The 16,723-nt window shown below is 41.4% G+C and overlaps 1 long non-coding RNA gene across 1 annotated transcript; it reads left to right on the top strand.

Moving 5' to 3' along the window:
• Nucleotides 1-1,714: 1,714 nt before the first annotated feature.
• On the top strand, nt 1,715-7,723 carry LOC141051256 (uncharacterized). Its single transcript, XR_012220607.1, has 3 exons — nt 1,715-1,792; nt 5,644-5,744; nt 7,687-7,723. It is a non-coding gene; the product is annotated as an uncharacterized lncRNA (long non-coding RNA).
• The last annotated feature ends 9,000 nt before the right edge of the window (nt 7,724-16,723 follow it).

Raw genomic sequence — 16,723 nt, 5'->3', positions numbered from 1 at the left:
TAAGAATTTGCTTTATTTAGAATCTGCTAAGCGCCTGTCCTCCAGACAGGCTCGCTGGGCATTATTCTTCACCCGGTTCAACTTCATTGTTACCTATCGACCTGGGTCGAAGAATGTTAAGGCAGACGCTTTATCCAGGTGTTTTCCTGGTGGAGAGTTATGTGAAGAGCCGGTGCCTATTCTCCAAAAGGGTGTGGTGGTATCTGCCATCACGACAGAGATTGAGGCAGAGATTGTGGAGGCTCAGGAGGTGATACCGCCGGGGTTGCCTGCTAATAAATCTTTTGTGCCGCTACATCTACGCTCTAGAGTGTTGGGCGAACATCACGACACGGTACTGGCAGGTCATCCAGGGGTTAAGAGCACTCTGGAACTGGTATCGCGTCGTTTTTGGTGGCCTAAAATCCGGCAGGATGTGGCCTCATATGTGGCTGCCTGTACCACGTGCGCACGGGCCAAGACTCCTCGTTCCCGTCCCGCTGGTAGCTTGCAGCCTCTCGGGGTGCCCAGTAAGCCATGGACTGAGATTTCCATGGATTTTATTACTGACTTGCCCGCCTCGGCAGGGAACTCGGTCATTTTGGTAATTGTTGATAGGTTCTCCAAAATGTCACATTTCGTTGCTTTACCATCTTTGCCCAATGCTAAGACTCTTGCTCAGATATTTATTCGCGAGGTGGTCAGACTTCATGGTGTCCCGTCTGACATTGTGTCTGATCGAGGTACGCAGTTTGTGGCAAAGTTTTGGAGAGCTTTTTGTTCTCGCCTTGGAATCAAATTATCTCATTCATCGGCTTTCCACCCTCAGTCAAATGGACAGACTGAGCGGATGAACCAAAACCTGGAGCAATACTTGCGCTGCTTTATTTCCGACAATCAGGAAGAGTGGTCAGCGTTTCTTCCTCTGGCAGAATTCGCAATAAACAACCATTGCCAGGAATTGTCTGGGGAATCTCCTTTTTTTTGTGTGTATGGTCAACATCCTCAATTTTGCACCTTGCGTCAGGGGTGCTCAGTTGGCGTCCCTGAGGAGGACCAGTTGGGAGCTCAATTGTCGTCTGTTTGGAGGAGAGTCAAGGAGCGCTTGTTGAAGGTGGGTTCCAGGTACAAATGGGTGGCTGACTGCAGACGTGTGCCAGGTCCGGACCTGTGTGTGGGTGATTGGGTGTGGTTATCTACTAGGAACATTAAGCTCAAGATACCGTCACTTAAGTTGGGTCCCAGGTTCATTGGCCCATTTAGAATCTCCGCAGTGATCAACCCTGTGGCATTTCGTTTGGAGTTGCCGGCTGTGTATAAGATTCATAATGTATACCTCCCGTCTTGGTGGATGGCGCGTTGGAATTTGAGGTGTCCAAAGTGGTGGACTCTAGGGTTGTGCGTCGCACTCTACAGTACCTGGTCCACTGGCGTGGCTATGGTCCTGAGGAGAGGACATGGGTGCCGGCCTCTGACATTCATGCTGATCGACTGGTTACTATGTTCCATCGTCGCCATCCGGACAAGCCAGGTCCTCGACATGGTGAGGTTCCGGAGGTCCCTCATAGAAGGCGGGGTACTGTCATGTCGGACACTGTTCACACCAGGGTGTCCGGCAGACAGCGGTAATACCCTGTTGGGTATTCTGTTCCAGTCGGGATAGGGTTAACCAGGTTGTCATGCTGGCTGAGGGCTGGGCCACGCCCTTGGTCTTTAAATAGTTCGTCCTGACTATGGGCGTCGCCGACTATAGCTTTAGCCTAGTGCTAGCAATACCGGTCAGCAGTGGTGGTGTTGGAGCGTCTGATATCTGGTGCAGTATATCCCTCAGTGGTTCTTTCTCCAATCTGTTATATATATATTTGGTTGCCCTTGCACATTATTGTATTCCCTTGTGTATTAACTGTGTGGTGTTTCTTTTACCCCTGTCCATATGTATTTGTGGGGTCTGGTGTCTGGTCCCCTCACTGGGTGGAGGGTGGTGGGTTCAGCTTAGGGCTGGACAGGAGACAGGGACAGGGTGGAGGCTCAGGCAGGCACACCTTCAGTGTAAACCCTGGGTAGAGGGACAGACAGGGTTCCCCTAGTCTGAGGGACATCGCAGGGGTCCCGGGGTTTTTGCCTAAAGTAACCTAGGCATACCATGACATCCAGGTAGTAAGTACTGCCCACTTTCGGAATTTTTGACAGTACAATTCTGCAGAATCACGACCCTGGCTCAATGCCAGCAGGGTCTTTTCAGCCTGATCAATGGCATTAGGTTCGTCATACAACAACCCCAAAGCTTGAAAGAATGCGTTCACATTAGTCAGAATAGGATCATCTGGTTTCAAAGAAAACGCCCAATCCTGGGGATCGCCATGCAGCAAAGAGATGACAATTTTAACCTGCTGCGCGGAGCTCCCTGGCAAGTTAGGCTTTAAGGCAAAAGATAATTTACAATTATTTTTGAAATTCAAAAATTTAGACCGATCCCCAAAAAATACATCAGGTGTAGGAATCTTTGGTTCAGCAGCATGTGAATGAGCAAGGTAGGCGGAAATTCCCCGCACTTCCGCAGAGAGCTGCTCCACACGATCAGACAATTGCTTTATCTCCATTGAGAGAGAAAAAAAAAATTCCCCCTACGGCCTCAGAGATATAGAGGAAAAAATATACACTTTTTTTTTTTTTTTTTTTACAATTCTTTCCTGCTATTGAGTACCCTAGAATCTGCGGTATGGTGAGTGATTCTGTTATGAGTGAGTCACCGTAGGAGGCAAAAGCAGAAATACAAGCTAAGTCCAGAAAACCAGAGAAGTTGGCAACTATCAGATTGCAGACCCCTGAACCTATCAACACAACTAGCAGTAGCCGTGGGGGGTTCCTACGATGCCCTAGACCCCTCGATCACAGCCGGAGAAATACATAGGCCTAAAGAAAGAAAGGGGAAATCTAAACTGCCCCAGAGCAGACCCCAAAGCAATAGGCAGTCCCCAACATATAATGACGGTGAAGCAAGATGAAAATACTAACACAGACAGAAAGATAGACTGAGCAAAGACGGGGCCCCAAAACTACCTAGATAGGAAAGGACAGGAAGGCTGCTGTCTGCAATCTGCCAAAACCCTATCAAAGACATAAGCCAACCAGCTGATATGAAAAAGGCCCTGAAGCAGCTAGGCTTCAAAAACTGAATCAGCACTCAGGTATTTTCAGAAGACAGAGCTAAATGAATTCAGCACACCCCAGCAGGGAAAGGCAGAAATCCAGAAAAACAAAGCAAAAACAAAGTCAAAGCACAAAAGCAAAAGGCCGAGCAGCAAACTTAGCTTTGGAGGAGCAGGAATTCAGACTGGTCTCCAAGGATCCCACAGAGAAATCACCTGCAGGGCAGAAGGGTGTCGGCAGCCTTATATCCAGTCCGTAACTCCACTCAGCCAGTCATCATAATCAGCCTCAGGTGTTTGACAATCAGGCTCACTACCTTTCTTTACAAGAAGAGGGAGTTCCTCGGGCCTCAGTAATGAAGGGGAAAATGAACTCACAACACATTCTGTTAGTTGCTGCCCACTTCTCCAGTTTATTTATATCTTTTTGAATCCTCTCTCTTCTCTAGTATTAGCTATCCCTCCTAGCTTTGTGTCATCAGCAAATTTAATCAGTTTACCCTCAATTCCTTCATCTAAATCATTGATAAAGATGTTGAACAATACAGGGCCCAGGACAGAGCCCTGTGGTACCCCACTTGAGACATTCTTCCAACTGGATATGCAGCCATTTACGACCACTCTCTGGGTCCGATCACTAAGCCAGTTATGAATCCACCTAACAGTTGCCTTGTCCATTCCATACTTAGTCATTTTTTCAATAAGGATTGTATGAGATACTTTGTCAAATGCTTTGCTGAAGTCAAGATATACTATATCTACAGCATTTCCTTGATCCACCCAATCAGTGATTCTGTCATAGAAGGAAATTAAGTTAGTCTGACATGACTTATTAGTTACAAACACATGCTGACTCTGTTTAATCACTTCATTCTTATCCAGGTACTTACATACATGTTGTTTAATAATATGTTCAAAGATCTTTCCTGGTATAGAAGTTAGACTCACCAGCCTATAGTTGCCTGGGTCCACCTTCTTCCCCTTTTTGAAGATAGGAACATTTGCTCTTCTCCAGTCTTCTGGGACTTCTCCTGTTCTCCAAGAATTTTCAAAGATTATGGAGAGGGGTTCAAAAATTTCTTCTGCTATCTCCTTCAGTACTCTGGGGTGTAATTCATCTGGACCTGGAGACTTGAATTCATTTAGGTTAGCTAAGTGTTTCCTCACTATCATTCTGTTTATAGATATCCTGGATTCTTCTATTCCCTTAATAGGACAGTGAAGAACAGTTGGTGTTACATTTCCTTTCTGAGAGAAAACAGATGCAAAATAGGAATTTAAAAGTTCGGCCTTCTCAACATCCTGTCTTACCATTTCATCATTTTCATCCTGTAAAAATCCTATAGCATCTTTGACTTTTCTTTTACTTTTGACATATCCCCAAAATCCTTTATTATTGCTTTTGACATATCTTGCAAGCCTCAATTCATTGTCAGCTTTAGTAATCTGATTTGTGCCCTGCAGGTTCTGCAGACAGCAATATATTCTTCTTTAGATATGCCTCCCTCTTTCCATTTTATAAACATTTTTTTCTTCCTTTTTAGCATGTGCTTAAGTTCTGTGTTCATCCATCCTGGCTTCCTTAAATGCTTCCTATTCTTCCCTCTTTTTGGAATTGTTAACAATTGTGCTTTGAGAATTTCATTTTTCAAGATTTCCCATTTTCCCATCCTTCCTGGACATTTTTGTCTTTAAGGATATCCAGCCATTGGATCCCTCCAATTCTCTATCTGAATCCCTTAAAATCTGCCTTTCTGAAATCTAACCTTGACGTCTGAGTCTTCACGGGTCTTCCTCCTCTAGTTATCCAAAATTCTAAAATAGCATGGTCGCTACCTCCTAGGGTCCCAGCCACTTTTACCTCCTCAACCATTTCCTCCCTGTTTATAAGGATTAGATCCAAGGTAGCAGTTCCCCTTGTTTTCTCCCCTACCTTTTGGAAGATAAAGTTATCAGCAACAGAGGATAAGAATTTCCTTGACCTGTTAGTTTTGCCTGAGAGAGATTCCCAACAAATGTCTGGATAGTTGAAATCTCCCTAAATGCCTACAATGGTGTCCTTTCCATTGTTCTGTCCTTGTATTCTTACCCAAACAGTTTCCACAGAACTCCCGGTCTCTGAAGCTTCAATCTCTGTGCAGATATACGTGTTTCTAACATACAATGCGACACCTCCTCCTCATTTATCAAGTCTGTTTCTTGCAAATAAGTTGTATCCTTCTAGTTTTGTATTCCAATCATGTGTATCGTCCCACCAAGTTTCAGTGATTCCAATGACATCATATTTCTTTTCCTGTGTTAGTAGTTCCAATTTTCCTTGTTTGTTGCCCATGCTTTGTGCATTAGTATAGAAACATTTAAGTTTGTGATTGGTTTCTCTTTCTCCAATATTTTTATTAATTAGATTCTTTTGTCTTTGTTCTTCCATTCCACTTCTAATAGCAGAGTTCTCAATAGCATTTGTCAGGTGTATGGCTTTTTCTGATCTTTTGCTTCCCTTCCTATGTTGTTCTAGTTTAAAGCTCTCCTTACAAGTGTAGCAAGGCGACTTCCAAATACTTGTTTTCCAGTCTTCGTAAGGTGCACCCCATCTCTAGCAAGTAGTCCATCGTAAAGGTAATTCACTCCGTGATCCAGAAATCCAAATCATTGCTGACGGCACCATCGACGTAGCCAGTTGTTCACCTGCAGAATCTTATTCCACCTCCTTGTTCCATGGCCATCCACTGGGAGGATGGAAGAGAAGACCACCTGCGCTCCCAGTTCTTTCACTTTCTTGCCTAAGTCTTCAAAGTCTCTGCAGATGGTTTCCAGGTCGTTTCTTGCGGTGTCATTTGTCCCCAGCAAGAAACGAGCTGGACTCGGGGTTGCCGGCCATGTAAGCGGATCATGATATGTCCTGCATCGGGAGGCTCAGGTGGGCACTACAGTGGGAGCCGAGCTGCTTTTGTATCTTTATAGAATCTTTCTCTCTCTGTTTCTTTATCTCTCTAATCTTTCTTTTTTTCTGTCTCTTGGTTCTTTCTTTCTCTCTCTGTTTCTTTCCGTCTTCTTTCTTTCTTTCTTTCTCGCTCTCTCGTCTTTCTTTCTTTCCCCTTTCTTTCTCTCTTTGTTCTTTCTTTCTTTCTTTCTCTCTGTTTTTTTTCTCTTTGTTCCTTCTTTTCCTCAGTACCAGTCAGTGTGCCCACAGTCCCAGTAGAATAAGAGGGGTAGGAAACTAGGTGACACTGGTCATATTGAGCCTCTCATACTTTTTACTGGTGTATAATCATATGCCCTGCGCACCCCCATAAAGTGGGCCAGCCCCAGACAACAGAGTACAAACAAATCACTATTACTATCAGTCCAAGTGGACAATTATATACGTAAAGTTAATGATGTCCCTGTGCCAAGTAGTGCGGAGGATCAGAATACACGGAGGAGACCAGAGCAGCGGGGTTTGGGGAGAAGAATTATATGGGGACCATTATACTTTATGAAGTAATATATGGTGCCCATTATGCTGTATGAAGTAATATATGGGGACAATTATACTGTATGCAGTAATATATGGTGCTCATTATACTGTATGAAGTAATATATTGTGCCCATTATACTGTAGGCAGTAATATATGGTGCCCATTATGCTGTATGAAGTAATATATGGTGCCCATTATACTGTATGAAGTAATATATGGTGCCCATTATACTGTATGAAGTAATATATGGGGCCCAATATGCTGTATGAAGTAACATATTGGGCCCATTACACTGTATGGAGCATTATATGGGGCCCATTATACTGTATGAAGTAATATATGGTGCCCATTATACTGTATGGAGCATTATATGGGGCCCATTATACTGTACGAAGTAATATATGGGGCCCATTATACTGTATGGAGCATTATATGGGGCCCATTATACTGTACGAAGTAATATATGGGGCCCATTATGCTGTATGGAGTATTATATGGGGCCCATTATACTGTACGAAGTAATATATGGGGCACATAATACTGTATGGAGCATTATGTGGGGATAGGGGATGACTTTCTGTTTGTTGTGGATCTGACCGCTGGGACCCCCATGATCCTGGGAAACATAGCTTTGAAGAGCACCATGTAAATGGAGATGTGGTCAGTCATACGCACTGTGGTGCCATTCACATGTGGCTCTTCAAATAACTCCTTCAAGAGAGTGGTGAGGGGATGACAAAGTATAGCAAAAATTTACTGATCGGGGTGAGGAGTGTTATAGTTTGTGGGCTGGTGAGATTTGTGTGGCAGGGCTGCTTTTTGTGCCAGTCTGGCCCTGTGCCAAGCCTACCATTGCCATTAATGACCCTTGTTCTGGATACTTCTGTGTTGTTCTATGTGCGTGTGATGCTGCTGACATCCTTGTGTTTGGACACCTTTTTTTTCTGTTTATCTAAATCAAAATGTCCACTACTGTACTCAGTTTTACATGATAGATATGAGAATTTACTTTGTGTGTGTGTGTGTGCGTGGGGCGTCATTTTGCTGTTCGCCTCAGGCAGCAGAGAGGCTAGGTTCACCCCTGGCTCTACTCTCAACAGGGCAGAGCAGTGCGACTGCGCAGGAGCCACGACAGGCAGCAAAGAAGAGGACATCACCGTTAGAAGATGGGAGGCGTCAGACGAGACGGCAACACCCATCGGACCAGACAGCCTTCTCCGGTGAGTATAATATAACTAATTTTTCTTATCTTTCAGGTTACATCGTGGGCTTATCTACAGCATTACAGAATGCTATAGATAAGCCCCTGATGGCGATGCCGGCAGCTGATACTCGAAAAATGGGGTGACAGATTCCCTTTAATATTCTATTCAGTGACACATATAATCTGCACCAAAAAGACAGCAGAACCTGCTTTTTGTAAGCAGTTTTTTTTTACTGCCACTAGAGCATGCTTTGGTTGCAGAAAAGAATGCTGAAAAAAGCAAAATGTGAACATAGCCTAAAACTCTTCAATCATGGTGCTGCTCCTGCCTACATTGACGCTGTGAGAGTATGTGCTACTGACATAATGACAGATGTCACCCATATCCCCATTGTATAGCATACCACATTGTATCCTTTTTTTTACAGGATGTCTTTGTAATAAATAGGATAGTCTGACAGTGGAAGACAGGAATGGCAACTTACACCTTTATCAAAATGGATGCATTATGGACACATTATGGACACATTCTTCACTCTTTTGGGGTACACCCAATGAATATAGATGAAATGCATGACGTGAACAGAGCCTGAAATATTCATATACCAGTATGTTTTGGCATTTTTACCCAATCCGTGGAGGGGCTCTCGTGCCGCTCTCCCGGTAGTGTTCCTTTAAGTCTCCCTGTGTGATGTTTGTTGCTGGTGTATTTCTCACCTGTTAATAAAATGTTTCAGAACGCCTGTTTTACACAATGTGTACTATTGATGAGCTTCTGTTGTGATTGAGCGAACACAATTTAAATTTTATTCTAATCTTTTATTTATAAAGTGCTAACATATTCCAGCGCTCTGCTCAACAGGGAGACAAAAAGATCAGAATATCAGTAGCAATAAATCATTTACATATACCGAGACAAGGAAGCAAAATGCGCTCTATTATACTCTCCCGTCGTGCAGTCATTCAGACCTAATAAATCAATGCATATTCATGGACCTCATAACCTTTAATATTTACCTAATGACGATTTGCTTTTAGATCCAAGGTTCCTTTTAAATCAATAACTGTATTTACCTATCTGTAACAATCATTCGCTTTTAGCTACATTCCGGCTCTATGCTGTCTAATTATTTCTATGGATGATTTTTATAATGTAATTACGGCAGGAAAAATTATTAAAATATTCATATATTTCTTTAATATCGAGCGTCAGCCTCTCATTGACGTCCACACTGCCATCTAGAGGATGCTTTGGGCAATGCAAGGCAGTGGTACAGCTATAAAATATGCTAATATACCAGCAACATTAAGCAATTACATTGATGTACGGGGCTACAATCCTGTGCCAGTATTTTTATGAATAGCTTCATGCTCGTTCCAGAGAGTGTACGTGACGTTATTTAGAGACCGATATTAAAAATAAGACATTGGGTAATTTTTAGCTAAAAAAAAAATAGAAAAGTATAATAACATAATGTGATGTGATGTAGACCTGTAGTCACATCAGTTAATTTAAAATCAATTTTCTACTACAGTTATTGTAAGATGTTTATGTGAATTACTGTACCCGCAATGATCCGAATGCAAAAATACGACACTAATAATACTGAAAATAATAAGAAAAGCATTCGCGGAGCATAATCTGTCACCCAATGCAGCAAAATGAATCCTGTTTAGTTATAAACATATTAAAGTGTTATTTTTTATTTTTACTTTTTAAGTCTATCAGTACATGTTAAATTATTACACTCTATATTTGCGGCCTTCCACTTAAGGGAGGGCTTAGAGGTATATAAGGCCCCTTTCACACATCAGTTTTTTGCTATCAGTCGCAATCCATCGAGTTTTGAAAAAAAAAACGATCCGGCGACTGATGCTGCTGTATCCATTTTTTTCTGATTGACTTGTATTAGCGATGGATTGCGACGGATGGCCGCAAGTTTCATCCACCGTTTCTCCGAATCCGTCGAAAATTGCTTGTCCGTCGGCCGGAGACAATGGACATTACAGTGTTTTTGTCTATGTTGAAAAATAGGACAGCGTCCGTCGTTTGCTAGAATGGAATCCTATGGGCAGCAGATCCGTCGTAATACGTCAAATGACGGAATCCGGCAACGGATTACGTTTTTTTAAACTGAGCATGCTCCAACAATTTAGTCAGGCACTTCCGCAGCAAAACTGCAGATGTAAAAAAGATCTGCGGTTTGCCTGCGGATGTGGGTGTGAGAAACGCTGTGGGCCGGGAGGAGGGAAGTGTGTGGGCTGTGACTGTGTGCGTGTCTGTGTGTGTGGGCGGGGTCTGCAGGGCTGTGTGTGTGCTGGTCTGTGTGTGCCTGTGTGTGTGTCTGTGTGTGTGCGTGTGTCCCTATGTGTGTGTCTATGTAGGCAGCCATTGTCTGATAGGACTACTGCTCCCAACCAGCAATGAATGCTCACAATGACAGCATTGCTGCTGATGGGAAAGTAGTCCCTTCAGACAATGACTGTGATCTATAGTAGAAAAAAAACCCTACAGAACATACATGACATGCATATAACATGCAGAACATACACATAACATACAACACATAACATAGAGTACATACTTTCCAAACACCTAGTCCCCGATGCCATTGTCTCCTTTAATAAAAATAAAATAAGAAACTAACCTTTAGTCACCTTTCCGCCATAGTCCAGATAATAATGAATGTCCCACGACGCTCTCCCTTGTAGAACACTGACATCGGGTGATGTCAGTGCTCTACATGGCCTCCGGCATGCACTGACAGCGGAGGTAATGCTGGGTGAGAAAATTCCCAAACAGCATTGCCGTAAAGTGAGAGAATGAACTCACTTGACCTCTTGAGTGATGTACTTCAGGAGGATTATCTCCTGTCAGTTCATCACTGGGAGGCCCTATAGAGCAGTGACATCACCTGATGTCACTGTTTTATAGGGAGGATTGTCGTGGGACACCCGTCATTAATTGGACTGCATCAGAACAGGGAGTATGCGATTGGTTTATTATTTTGATTTTTTTTTCAGGAGATCGAGGGCGTCGCATGGATTTTAGGTGTGCAATAAAGATTGAAAACCGAGTTGTTTTTTATTTCATTAAAATACTTTATTCTTATGTGTGTGTGTTTTATTAACCCTTTGATACCATAAGATTAATAATGGATAGGTGTCTTATTGATGCCTCTCCATAATTAACTGGGCTTAATGTCACCTTACAGTACAAAGTTGACATTAACCCCTTATTACCTCATATGCCACCGCTACATGGCAGTGGGAAGAGAGGGGCTAAGTGCCAGAATTGGCGCATCGCACAGATGCGCCATTTCTGGGGCGGCTGCGGCTGGTATTTTTAGTCGGGGGGCAATATCCATGGCCCCTTCCCAGGCTATGAATATCAGCCCGCAGCTGTCTGCATAGCCTTTCTGGCTATAAATTATAGGGGGACCCCAATTCAATTTTTTTTGGCTACCCCTATTTTAATAGCCAGGAAAGGCTATGCAGACAGCTGTGGACTGATATTCATAGCCTAGGAAGGGGCCATGGGTATTACCCCCTTCCCAGGCTACAAATATTGGCCCCCAGCTTTCCCTCTCTGGCACAGAAAATTGCGTGGGAGCCCACGCCATTTTTTTTCCGTTTTTTTTCAAAATTAAACATTGTTCATTAATACTGTAAACATCGGCCTTGCTATTATTTATCGTATCTATCCATAGATATATCAAAAAATAGATATATCTCTGGATATACAGTATCTATAGATATATCTATGGATTCTATCTATTCCCATATCTATCTATAAATAGATAGATATGGGATAGATAGATCTATCGATAGATCTATATATATAATGTAAAGTGCTGCAGAATATGTTGGCGCTATAGAAATAAAATCATTATTATTAGATCTGTACATAGATCGATAGATATTATCTATTTATCTATCACATATTTATCTATCTATCTATAGATCTGTCTATCTATCTGTTTATCTGTGGGTGTTTTTAAAAACGGATCCATCGAAAAACGGAAGAAATGGATGAAAAAACTGATGCGACGGATCCGTCGATCGATCCGTCAAGCCAACCGATTGTGACTGATGGCAAAAAATTGGTGTGTGAAAGAGGCCTTAGAATAAATCTGTTGGCATACTGCTACACCCCACCAAATTTTACACAGGGAAGGATGGCAGAAAATAGGCAGAATAAAGTTATAATTATGGTGTACGAAGTCTCCCCATTAAAGTTTCTGTAGCTCCATATTGTGGTATTGTATAGATACATTGCATATCAAATCAGAGGCATACATGCTTAAAGCAAACGTGTCAGCAGGATTTTGCTATGTTAACTACAAGAATTGTCAGGTTGCCGCTGTTATACTGATTAAAATGATATGTGGGGTGAAGAAATCCGTCATGTGGTTCTTGTGTAATCAATGTTAGAAGGAACATGTTTGTGCTTCAGGGCAGCCTGAGGGCAGGTCTTTCGTTCGTTTCTCTGGCTTAGAGCAGGAACTTAATATTGTATAGTTAGTCATCATAATTTGTGATTCTATTATAAAACAAAAATTGTGCAAATGGATTAGTTAATACATACCCCGATTAAGTTCTGACAAGGTTCTTGGTGTCAGATGAAAAAAATAATTTGTCATAGCTCCTTGTCTAGATGGAGGCTATCAATGGAACCTACGTGAAAGATAACACTGGGGAACAATTTGAAAAAAATTTCTGTTGAGTTAGGTTTTTGAGCTGATTTATACTAAAATTGGCATGCTGATTCCAAAAATGTAGTCAGTTTTTTTCTATCACGTCAAGTTTTTCCTCCTCAACTTACCTGCCATAGAAGCACAATTGCACTGATTTCTGTAATAAGACTTGTTATCTGAGTACAATTCGACTCATATAGAGCTACGTGGCAACTTGTAAGAGTAGTCACAACTGAGACAGTGTGGTGAGAGGTGTGTATAGCTCCCAATACATCATAATTATCAATATCTTTACACAAAAAATGTATCATAGTAGGAATAAATAGGATTTGTGATAGCTTTTCTCTTTGCATTGGGCGCTTAGTTGTAATTTATATATCTTTTATGATTTTTTTCTTTGTTAGTTTTCAAAGCTTGTAACTTTCCATCTCAGTGTTTTATTTACTTATGTACATATTTCCTTTGTTTCAGATCATGTCTGCTCCTTCTTCCTCTCGTCGTAAATGCCTAAACAACCCTGACTCCTTCTGCTATATTTGTGGTGTTTTCACCATTCCAGTTCAAAGGGCAAACATCAGTGCATTTGTCAAACAAGCATATTTTGCATATTTTAAAGTAAAACTCGGTGATCAAGATAAGCCATGGGCCCCTCACATAGTGTGCAAGCAGTGTGTCGAGAGTTTACGGATGTGGACCAAAGGAACACGTGAAAAGTTGGCATTTGGTATCCCCATGGTGTGGAGAGAGCAAAAAAGTCATTCCACAGACTGTTACTTCTGTTTAGTGAAAACATCAGGATTTAACAGGAAAAATAAAAGTAAAATAGAATATCCAAATCTACCGTCAGCTATCAGACCAATGCCTCATTCAGCTGAAATTCCAGTGCCAGTTTTCGAACAGCTACCATCTCTAGAAGTTCTGAGTGAAGTTGACGAACACAGTGACAGCAATGATGCAGAATTTGAAAGTCACAAGGATTCAGTTCGTAAGGGATTTGATCAGCACGAGTTAAATGATTTAGCACGTGAATTGGGCTTATCAAAAAAAGCTTCAGAATTACTAGCATCAAGGCTGAATGAGAAACAGTTACTTGAACAAGGAGCGAAGGTATCATACTTTCGTACTAGAGAAAGTACATTTTTGCAGTACTTTCGGTGTGACAGCGGTTTTGTGTTTTGCCATAATATTCCTGGTTTACTACAAGAATTAGGGCTTTCAATGTACAATCCAAATGAATGGCGACTGTTTATTGATAGCTCAAAGCGGAGTCTTAAGGCTAGTTTCACACTTGCTTTTTTTTGCAGCGCGTTTTTCCCGCAAAAAAACGCATTGAAAAAACGCATACAAAAGCATACAACTGCTGCATTTTTTTCAAGCATTTTTATGAGCATGCATGAAAAAAACGCAGCGTTTTTATGCGTTTGTATGCGTTTTTAGTGCGTTTTTACCGCATTTGCGTTTTTTTCCAACATTAGGTGGCCCCTCACACTAACCCAAACCATGACTTTACTAACCCTAACCCTGACCCTAACCCTAACCCTAACCCTAACCCTGACCCTAACCCTAACCCTAACCCTGACCCTAACCCTTAACCAAACCATACTTAACCCTAACCCAAACCCTAAACCCTAACTAACCCTAACCCTAACCCTGACCCTAACCCTTAACCAAACCATACTTAACCCTAACCCTGACCCTAACCCTTAACCAAACCATACTTAACCCTAACCCTGACCCTAACCCCAACCCTAACCCTGACCCTGACCCTAACCCTAACCCTAAACCCCTTTAACTAACCCTAACTCTAACCCAAACCCCTAAATTCCATGGTTAACAAAAAAAAATGCATGTGCAAAAAAACGCATACATAAGCATGCCAATGCGCACATATGCGCACCCATAGGCTATAATGGCCATTTTTAGCGCAAAACATGCGCATACGTGCGCATGCGCTTTTTTGCAGGACCAAAAAATGCAACATGCTGCGTCTGTAAAATACAAACGCACACCCCAAAAAAACGCAGCGCATGAAAATCGCATACGTGCGCATGCCAGCGCGCAGGTATGCGCACCCATGTTAAATATAGGGGAAAAAACGCATACGCACGTATGCGTTTTTTTCCAGCGCAAAAAAACGCAAATGTGAAACCAACCTAAGTGTGTCCTTCTACACAATGGCAATTTATTTGGTGCAGTCCCTATTGGGCATTCTGTCTCTCTTCGTGAAGAACATGGAGATGTAAAGAGAGTTGTTGAGTTATTGAAATATGACACACACAATTGGATCATCTGTGTTGACCTTAAAATGGTTTGCTTCCTTCTTGGTCAGCAACGTGGGTACACAAAGTATCCCTGCTTTCTCTGTATGTGGGATAGCAGAGCTCGAGAAAAGCATTGGGTTGAGTCGAATTGGACTCCAAGATCTGGTCTTAAACCTGGAGATCCTAACATTCTACATCAGCCACTTGTTGACAGGAAGAATATACTATTCCCACCTCTGCACATAAAACTAGGTCTCATGAAGCAATTTGTAAAAGCATTGCCAACTGACGGCGTTTTAAGTACATCATGTTGGCACTTCCTGGACTGTCCATTGAAAAAATCAAGGCTGGTGTGTTTGATGGTCCACAAATTCGACAGCTCATCAAAAATGAACATTTCACCAGGACTATGTCAGATCTTGAGAAGAATGCTTGGTTATCATTCAAAGACGTCGTCAAGAACTTTCTTGGAAATACACGTGCAAGTAATTACAAAGAAATTGTTCAGAAACTATTGGAGAGCTACAAAGCGCTTGGTTGCAACATGAGTATTAAACTACATTTTTTGCATTGCCATCTTGCCAACTTTCCGGAAAATCTTGGTGCTGTTAGCGATGAGCAAGGTGAACGATTTCACCAAGATTTGAAGGTTATGGAAGACCGTTACCAGGGTAGATGGGATGTACATATGATGGCTGACTATTGCTGGAGCATCAAACGTGATTGTCCTCAAGTTAAACACTCCAGAAAAAGCTATAAATGTACATTTTTACCTTAAATACTTGCATATATATATATATATATATATATATATATCCTTTGTAAAAAACATGATAGTGTTAAAAAACATATTTGTCATGCCTATTTCTTATATATTTCATTTTTTGTTCATATTTGTACTATTTAAAAAAAGAAAAACTTTTTAGGTACAGTAGTTTACATATTTTTGAGAAGACAAAAATCCTATAGTTCAAAAACTTGACGTGATAGAGAAAAACTGAGATATTTCTGGATTCAGCATCCAAAAATTAATTAAGAACAGTTGTCTGACCTAACTCCTAAAACATTGCGTTCCCCAGTGTATAATTTTAAAGAGATAATGCAAGTAATATTGGGTATACCGTATTAATTATGACTTTGCTGTATAATGCAATAGAAACCATCAAACCCTACAATGCAGACGTCATGGGTCCTTACACTGATCTTACAATTACACTGCTTACATGTCTAAGAACTAATAATCCTGAAAGAGCTGTATAATCATATCTTACATCTGCTATATACCCCATTAAGTCTTGGTGACCAGTTTGTACAAAGGAAAAAATAATATTTACCCTATTCTACATAACTTCAAAGGTTGTAATGTTGAGTTATCAAATCAGACATTTCTTAATGAATTTGACCTCCATAATTCAAATGTGACAATACAAATTTTAAGTTGGCTCTTGTTTCTATGATATCAAAGAGTTTTCCTTTTACTACTACATATTAATGCATATAAGTTTCAGTACTTTAAAACATTGTTATTTTTGCAAATTATAAAGATGCTGAATATTTTGTTATACCAATTTTTGGCAACAATTCAAATTACTAAAACAAATCTAAACACTATTGAAAATTATAAACAGTTCCAGAAATTGCACTACAAAATTTGGTCCTCATTCAGTGACAACTCTTTTTTGCTTGTCTCTTGTACTCCTGCATCAGATGATCTCTTACAATTGTCAAACAGTAATCTGCAGGCATTGATGGATTCCATTTTCCTTGATATCTTTTCTCCTTGCGCCCCTCTGAACTCCCTGCACACCCTGTCCACTAAGTCCACTAAGCACACAGTCAGCGAGTACTTCCCCCCTGGCCCCTTTTACACGTAATACAGATTTGCTGTATTTCTTTTCCCACAAGTTACCTTCCCTTCCTTGGGTTCCAGCGGTCCAGGGAATAAAGGATCCAGGAATGCAGCAGCTTTCCAACG

The sequence above is a fragment of the Dendrobates tinctorius genome, unplaced genomic scaffold (genome assembly GCF_039654945.1).
Source record: "Dendrobates tinctorius isolate UK_male_01 unplaced genomic scaffold, ASM3965494v1 ptg000156l, whole genome shotgun sequence".
Lineage (NCBI taxonomy): Eukaryota > Metazoa > Chordata > Amphibia > Anura > Dendrobatidae > Dendrobates > Dendrobates tinctorius.
This window is presented reverse-complemented; position numbering and strand designations above follow the sequence as displayed.